Source organism: Castor canadensis, chromosome 14 (genome assembly GCF_047511655.1).
Source record: "Castor canadensis chromosome 14, mCasCan1.hap1v2, whole genome shotgun sequence".
In the NCBI taxonomy this organism is placed as follows: Eukaryota; Metazoa; Chordata; class Mammalia; order Rodentia; family Castoridae; genus Castor; species Castor canadensis.
In genome coordinates, this window is record NC_133399.1 from 32,546,844 (window position 1) to 32,555,113 (window position 8,270).

Genomic DNA, 8,270 nt, shown 5'->3' on the forward strand with positions numbered 1-8,270 from the left:
CATCTTGGTAAATTCTTTCACCAACTTGCAGTTCCAAAATCCACATTATAACACAGGGCAAATGAAGCAGTTGCTCTACAACTGAACTATATTCCCAGTCCTTGCCCAGTCTTTTAGATTTTGAGTTGCTGGTGCCAGCTGACTCAAGGATTCTCTTGACTTTGAGAAGGGGAGAATGATGAGTCCATGAGTTATCTTTGGTTTCAAATTAACTTCATTTGTGAGAGGGTGAGAAATGTGTTGCAAATGATCCTTCTACCTGCTTTGAAAACCTAGGATGGTAGTTCCATATATTGAAGAATATGTTACATTGGATTAAGTTTAGACTAAAGGTGTTTCCATACATGTTTTAAATTTGGTCTATTGTTTTCTCTTTACATAATGAACTGTAAACTAACTTGATTTGTAGGTGGATTATCACCTACTTTTGTAATGAGTATCTCAGTTAAAATTGTACTTCACTTTTGCATTCTGTATGTCATACTTCACTTTTGCATTCTGTATGTCACTTCCTTTCTCTGACTATAAATATCATCTGCAAATGCAGTGGTGGAATATACTGAACCATAATACATAAAACATAGCTGAATACTACAGTTCATTTTTAATTTTATTTTATTTTTGTTAGTATTGGGGTTTGAACGCAGGTTCTCATACTTCTTAGGTAGGTGCTTTATCACTTGAGCAAACCCATCAGTCCTTTTTGCTTTAATTATTTTTCAGGACAGGATCTCACACCTGCCTTCCTTCCTTCCTTCCTTCTTCCTTCCTTCCTTCCTTCCTTCCTTTCTTTTGTCATTTTTACGTTTACTCTTCCTCCCTACCCCAGCTTCTGCGCAGAATCTGTTCCACCCTCTTGTTGTCTAATTTTGTTGAAGAGAAAACATAGGAGATAATGAGAAAGACATACTGTTTTTGTTGGTTTGATATAAAGATAGCTACATGGAGAGATTCCTAGCATTGGCTCCACACACTCCTGTATTACAACTGGGGCCAACCTCTGATCTCAATTCTTTTAGCTATAGCCTACTGCATAGCTGGGATAAATTAAATTTCAATGAATACATATCCGTTATTGAATACTATATAATATTTTTATACATATTTACATTGTATAATATGCACTTTGAATACTATCTTTTAAATTATCTAGCAGTTCAATTTATCTTACTTCTATCCTCATTAGTATTTTGGGTGTTATACACACACACACACACAATATTGCTTAAACTAAGGCCAAAAAAATGTATTCCTATGCTGTCTTCTGTGGGATTTTTTTTTAGCTTTTACATATAATTGTATGATATGTTAAAAAACAGCTTTGTATGTGATGAGAAGGACTCTAATTTCCTTGTGAATATTCATTTAGGCCATCAACATTTGTTGAAAGAATTTTTTATATTTAATTGCCTTCGGAATTTTATAAAGCCAGTTGACAAATGTCAAGTAAATTTTAGTTCTAGTTTTAGGGACTCAGGTTTGTTCAAGTGATTTATATTTTTAACTATATAGTGATACCATAATGTTCTGAGTAGTGTTGCTTTATAGCATGTTTTGTAAGAAGGAAGCATGAATCTATTAACTTAACTTCTTTATTATGATAATTTGTCTGTTATGGATCTTCTGTAATTCCATATGGATATTAGAACCAATTTTCCAATTACATCAAGATTAAAAAAAGCACTCTGAAATAGAGCTGGGTTGTTAATAGTGTTTGCATTCAATCTACAATTGCATTTTAGAAAGAATTCCCAACTTAACAATATTAAACTTTCAAAGGGCTGTAATTGTGGCTCAAGCAGTAGAGTGCTTGCCTAGCAAGTGTGAAGCCCTGAGTTCCAACCCCACAACCACCAAAAGATAAACAAACCAAATAAAAACAAATGACAACAACATATTAGGCCTTCTGGTAATGAACACAGGATTTTCATTCTTCTTACTTTATCTATGTTAACCTTCTTTCAATGCACACAATAGTTTTTAATATTCATATTTTTGGCAGTACTGCTATATAAACTTAGGGCCTCACACTTGCTAGGCTGGCACTCTATTATTTGAGGCATTCCACCAGCCCTTTTTTGTGTTGGGTGTTTTTGAGATAAGGTCTTGTGAACTATTTGCCCAGGGCTGGCTTCAAACTGTGATCCTCCGAATCTCTGCCTCCTGAGTAGCTAGGATTCCAGGCATGAGCCACTGACACCAGGTTAAATGTTCATATCTTAAGTATATTCCTAAGTATATTTCATTTTTATGTTATTGAAATAGAATTGTTTTCTTAGTATTATTTTTAGATTATTAATTGATAGTATGAAAGAATAGCATTTTTTTATAATTATTATTTTTTGAGACAAGGTCTTGGTATATATCCTCATCTGGCCTAGAACTCAGTATGTAGCTTAGGTTGGTGTTGAACTCATGGTCCACTTACCTTAGGCTCCCAAGTGCTTGTGTTAGTATTATGATTATTTACACATTAATTGTTGAAATTATGTGATTCACTGTGACATTTCCATACACAATTATACATAAATTCGATCATGTCCACCTTCTATTTTTATGGTCTCCCATCCTACACTCCTCTGGATACAACTCCCATTCCTTAACAAATTCTCTTCTACATTCAGGTCATCCTCTTTAAAATTTTTTTTTACTTTCCATATATGCAATACATGTCTTTCAGTGTTTGACTTATTTTACTTAACATGCTATCATACTGTTTCATCTATTTTCCTCATAAATGATATGATGTCATTCTTAATGGCTGTATAATACTCCATCATCTATATATGTCTTCATTTTTCTGTTAATGGGCACCTAGGCTGATTCTGTATCTTGTCTGTTGCCACAAAAATGTATACAGGTATCTTTTTTATGTGCCAACTTCATTTCCTTCTGATACATATACAGAAGTGATACAGCATGTTCTATTTTTAGTTTTTTGAGGAACTTCCATACTATTTTCTTTTTTTAAAGGATACATCATACTGATTTATATTTATTATTTTAAACATTTTTATTATCATATTATTTTTGTCCTGAGGGGTACATTGTGACATTTACAAAAGTTCTTACAATATATCATAGATGAATTCATCCCCCTCCATCATTCTCATTTATCCACCCTCCCCCCATTTCTGGAACAGTTTCAACATGTCACATTTTTCCATTTTCATACATGAGTACATATTTCCAAAACATTCACTCTCCTACACATTTTCCTTATATACTCCCCGCTTCCACTGGTACCAATCCATAGCAGGACCTGTTTTACCTTCCTGTTCTCTGTTCCTAAAAAAAGACATTTTTGTTTTATTACAACATCTGTACAGAGCATTTCATTGTGACATTTCCATGTATATATGTACTATATCCCAAATTGGTTCATCCCCTCCATTTTTCTCCTTTCTACCTGAGTGCCTTTCTTATGGTGATTTCAACAGGTTTAAAAGTTCCATATTCATTCTTGTGTAGAAAGTATTTCAACCATATTCACCTTCTTTACTCAATTCTTTTACCCTCCCTTACCAATTAGTTCCCTCCCTTTAGTATGACTTGTTTTTCATTCTTGTCCTCGATTTCTGCTCATTGGTCAGTAGGAATTTTGCCTGAACATGCATTTTGCTTAAGTTAATGTATCCTCACTCCACTGCACTTCCTTACCCTTTCCCCACTATCCTGTGCTGTTTGACAGTTTGCAGTGTGTTTCCTTGTGTCTTGTTCCAACGCAGAAGTGATGTTCCATGCTATTTTCATAGTGTACTAATTTACATTCCCTCCAACAGTGTATAAGTGTTTCTTTATTTCTACAACCTCATCAGAATTTGTTATTTGTTAATTTAGTTTTTTTTTAAATAATAGTCATTCTGACTGGGGTACAATGGAGTCAAAACGTAGGATTTTTTCTTTTCTTTTTTCTTTCTTCTTTCTTTTTCTCTCTCTTGGTAGTCCTAGAGGTTCAAAGTAGGGTCTCATGCTTGCTAGTCAGGCTCTCTACCACTTGAGCTACTCCTACAGCCTTTTTATGTGTTTGGTATTTTTGAGATAGGTTCTCCCTAAATATTTACTGGGCTTATCTTGAATCACTATCCTCCTGATTTCTGCCTCCTGTGTAGATAAGATTACAGTTGTGAGCCAGCATTATACTTAACGGAGAAAAATTAAAACCATTCCCTCTAAAATCAGGAACCAGACAAGGATGCCCACTATCTCCACTCCTATTCAACATAGTACTGGAATTCATAGCCAGAGCAATTAGGCAAGAAGAAGGAATAAAAGGAATACAAATAGGTAAAGAAACTGTCAAAATATCCCTATTTGCAGATGACATGATCCTCTACCTTAAAGACCCAAAACACTCTACTCAGAAGCTTCTAGACATCACCAATAGCTATAGCAAGGTAGCAGGATATAAAATCAACATAGAAAAATCATTAGCATTTCTATACACTAACAATGAGCAAACGGAAAAAGAATGTATGAAAACAATTCCATTTACAATAGCCTCAAAAAAAATCAAATACCTAGGTGTAAACCTAACAAAAGATGTGAAAGACCTCTACAAGGAAAACTATACACTTCTGAAGAAAGAGATTGAGGAAGACTATAGAAAGTGGAGAGATCTCCCATGCTCATGGATTGGTAGAATCAACATAGTAAAAATGTCTATACTCCCAAAAGTAATCTACATGTTTAATGCAATTCCCATCAAAATTCCAATGACATTCATCAAAGAGATTGAAAAATCTACTGTGAAATTTATATGGAAACACAAGAGGCCACGAATAGCCAAGGCAATACTCAGTCAAAAGAACAATGCAGGAGGTATCACAATACCTGACTTCAAACTATATTACAAAGCAATAATAATAAAAACAGCATGGTACTGGCACAAAAACAGACATGAAGACCAGTGGAACAGAATAGAGGATCCAGATATGAAGCCACACAACTATAAGCAACTTATCTTTGACAAAGGAGCTAAAAATATACGATGGAGAAATAGCAGCCTCTTCAACAAAAACTGCTGGGAAAACTGGTTAGCAGTCTGCAAAAAACTGAAACTAGATCCATGTATATCACCCTATACCAAGATTAACTCAAAATGGATCAAGGATCTTAATATCAGATCCCAAACTCTAAAGTTGATACAAGAAAGAGTAGGAAATACTCTGGAGTTAGTAGGTATAGGTAAGAACTTTCTCAATGAAACCCCAGCAGCACAGCAACTAAGAGATAGCATAGATAAATGGGACCTCATAAAACTAAAAAGCTTCTGTTCATCAAAAGAAATGGTCTCTAAACTGAAGAGAACACCCACAGAGTGGGAGAAAATATTTGCCAACTATACATCAGACAAAGGACTGATAACCAGAATATACAGGGAACTTAAAAAACTAAATTCTCCCAAAACTAATGAACCAATAAAGAAATGGGCAGGTGAACTAAACAGAACTTTCTCAAAAGAAGAAATTCAAATGGCCAGAAAACACATGAAAAAATGCTCACCATCTCTAGCAATAAAGGAAATGCAAATTAAAACCACACTAAGATTCCACCTCACCCCTGTTAGAATAGCCATCATCAGCAACACCACCAACAACAGGTGTTGGCAAGGATGCGGGGAAAAAGGAACCCTCTTACACTGTTGGTGGGAATGTAGACTAGTACAACCACTCTGGAAAAAAATTTGGAGGCTACTTAAAAAGCTGGACATCGATCTACCATTTGATCCAGCAATACCACTCTTGGGGATATACCCAAAAGACTGTTACTCCAGAGGCACCTGCACATCCATGTTTATTGCGGCACTATTCACAATAGCCAAGTTATGGAAACAGCCAAGATGCCCCAGCACTGACGAATGGATTAAGAAAATGTGGTATCTATACACAATGGAATTTTATGCAGCCATGAAGAAGAACGAAATGTTATCGTTCGCTGGTAAATGGATGGAATTGGAGAACATCATTCTGAGTGAGGTTAGCCTGGCTCAAAAGACCAAAAATCGTATGTTCTCCCTCATATGTGGACATTAGATCAAGGGCAAACACAACAAGGGGATTGGACTATGAGCACATGATGAAAGCAAGAGCACACAAGGGAGGGGTGAGGATAGGTAAGACACCTAAAAAATTAGCTAGCATTTGTTGCCCTTAATGCAGAGAAACTAAAGCAGATACCTTAAAGCAACTGAGGCCAATAGGAAAATGGGACCAGGAACTAGAGAAAAGGTTAGATTAAAAAGAATTAACCTAGAAGGTAACACCCACGCACAGGAAATCAATGTGAGTCAATGCCCTGTATAGCTATCCTTATCTCAACCAGCAAAACCCCTTGTTCCTTCCTATTATTGCTTATACTCTCTCGACAACAAAATTAGAGATAAGGGCAAAATAGTTTCTGCTGGGTATTGAGGGGGGGAGCGGGAGGGGGTGGAGTGGGTGGTAAGGAAGGGCGTGGGGGCAGGGGGGAGAAATAAACCAAGCCTTGTATGCACATATGAATAATAAAAGAAAAATGAAAAAAAAAAAAGATTACAGTTGTGAGCCACTGGTGCTTGACTCTTTTTCTCTCTCATGAGACATGGTCTTACAATGTAGCTCAAGCTGGGCTCTAACTTGAGATTCTCCTGTCACAGATCTTGGGTGTTGGGATTACAGGCATGTACTTTCATGCCTGGTCAGAAGGTTATTTTGGTCTACCCTTCTCTGATGGCTAATATATTTACTGGCAATTTGTAGTTTTTGTGGTGTCTATTCAGATTATTTGCCTATTTGTTGATTGGATGACTTTTTTGTTGTTAAGTTTTTAAAATTCTTTATGGATACAGATTTCTTGTTTGTGGCAGAGGCTCATTATATACCAAAGGCTGGACTCAAACTCACAATGAAGTCCAGCTTGAGCTCATGAACTTCCCACCTCCTTGTCCCAAGTCCTGGGATACATTATGCATATCAGTCCTCTGTCAAATGAATACCTGGCAAAGATTTTCTCTCACTCTGTAGGTTCTCTCTGTTGACTGTTGATTTTTTTTATCCTATTTTGAAAAACATCCATTCAAAAAAATACTGTTGGAGTGACAAAAGGCATATGCCCTGAGTTCAAATGCTAGTTCTGCAAAAAACAAAACTTTGATCCATTTGTGAGAATTGGATCTAGTTTCAATCCTTTGCATATGGATATCCAGTTTTCCCAGCACCATTTTTTGAGAAACTGTCTTAAGGGTATATCGTTGGCATCTTTGTTGAGAATTAAGTGGTTGAAGATGTTCTGATTTATTTCTGAGTCCTCTACTCTGTTCCATTGGTCTAAAATGTTACTATGGTTCTGTTGTATGTTTTGAAGTCAGGTGTTATGATGCCTCCAGAAGCACTTTTATTGTTCAGGAGTATTTTGGCTACCAGTAGTCTTGTACTAGAATTTTCAACTCAGTGACAAATACTTGAGGGAAACAACAAAGTTAATAGAATTAATTTTGTCTCACTTTTAGAGTAAGGTTGGCCTAAACCCATTGCATTTGGCTGAAGGTGAGGCAGAATATTGTGGCAGAAGCAGAGAGTGAAAATGTTTTCACTGGTAGGCTTCTTTTGGTTTTGTTCCATTTGGGTCCTCACCTTATTTGGTAGTGACATCCGTATTCAGGGTGGCCATTCTCTACTCATTTTTTATCCTACATGCCAATCATGTCTGGAAATACCCTTTCAGACACATCCATATATGTGCCTTGTTAATTGAGGCAATTATCAATATGATCAAGTGCAATCAAGATTGATCATCATAGGCTTTTTGTATTTCCATATGAATTTTAAGACTGTTTTTTCTGCTTCTGTGAAGAATGCCTTTGGAATTTTAATGGGGATGGCATTGAATCTACAGAGTGATGTATTATTTATTATATTATATTATCTCTGTTCATGAACATGGGAAGTCTTTCTAACTTACCGTGTCTTCTTTAATTTATCTCAGTGGAGTTTTGTGATTTTCATTGCCCATCCTTAGGTAGATTTATTCCTAGGAATCTATTGTTCTCTTTTTTCAAGTACAAAGGTATAAATAAAAACTGATTTTTTTAGTGAAGAGATGGTTCCATCTTTGAGGAATTTCAGCAGATGTGCCTATGGATATTTTGGATGGCCAGAGTTCAAAGAGCAGTGGAATATGTAATTCTTAAGCTTAAATTTGAGGTACCAACTGGAGTCTTGGATGTTATGAGTGAAGAGGAAGAAATTAAATTCAAAAGAATTGATAGGTATAGAATGCACAGAATAAGG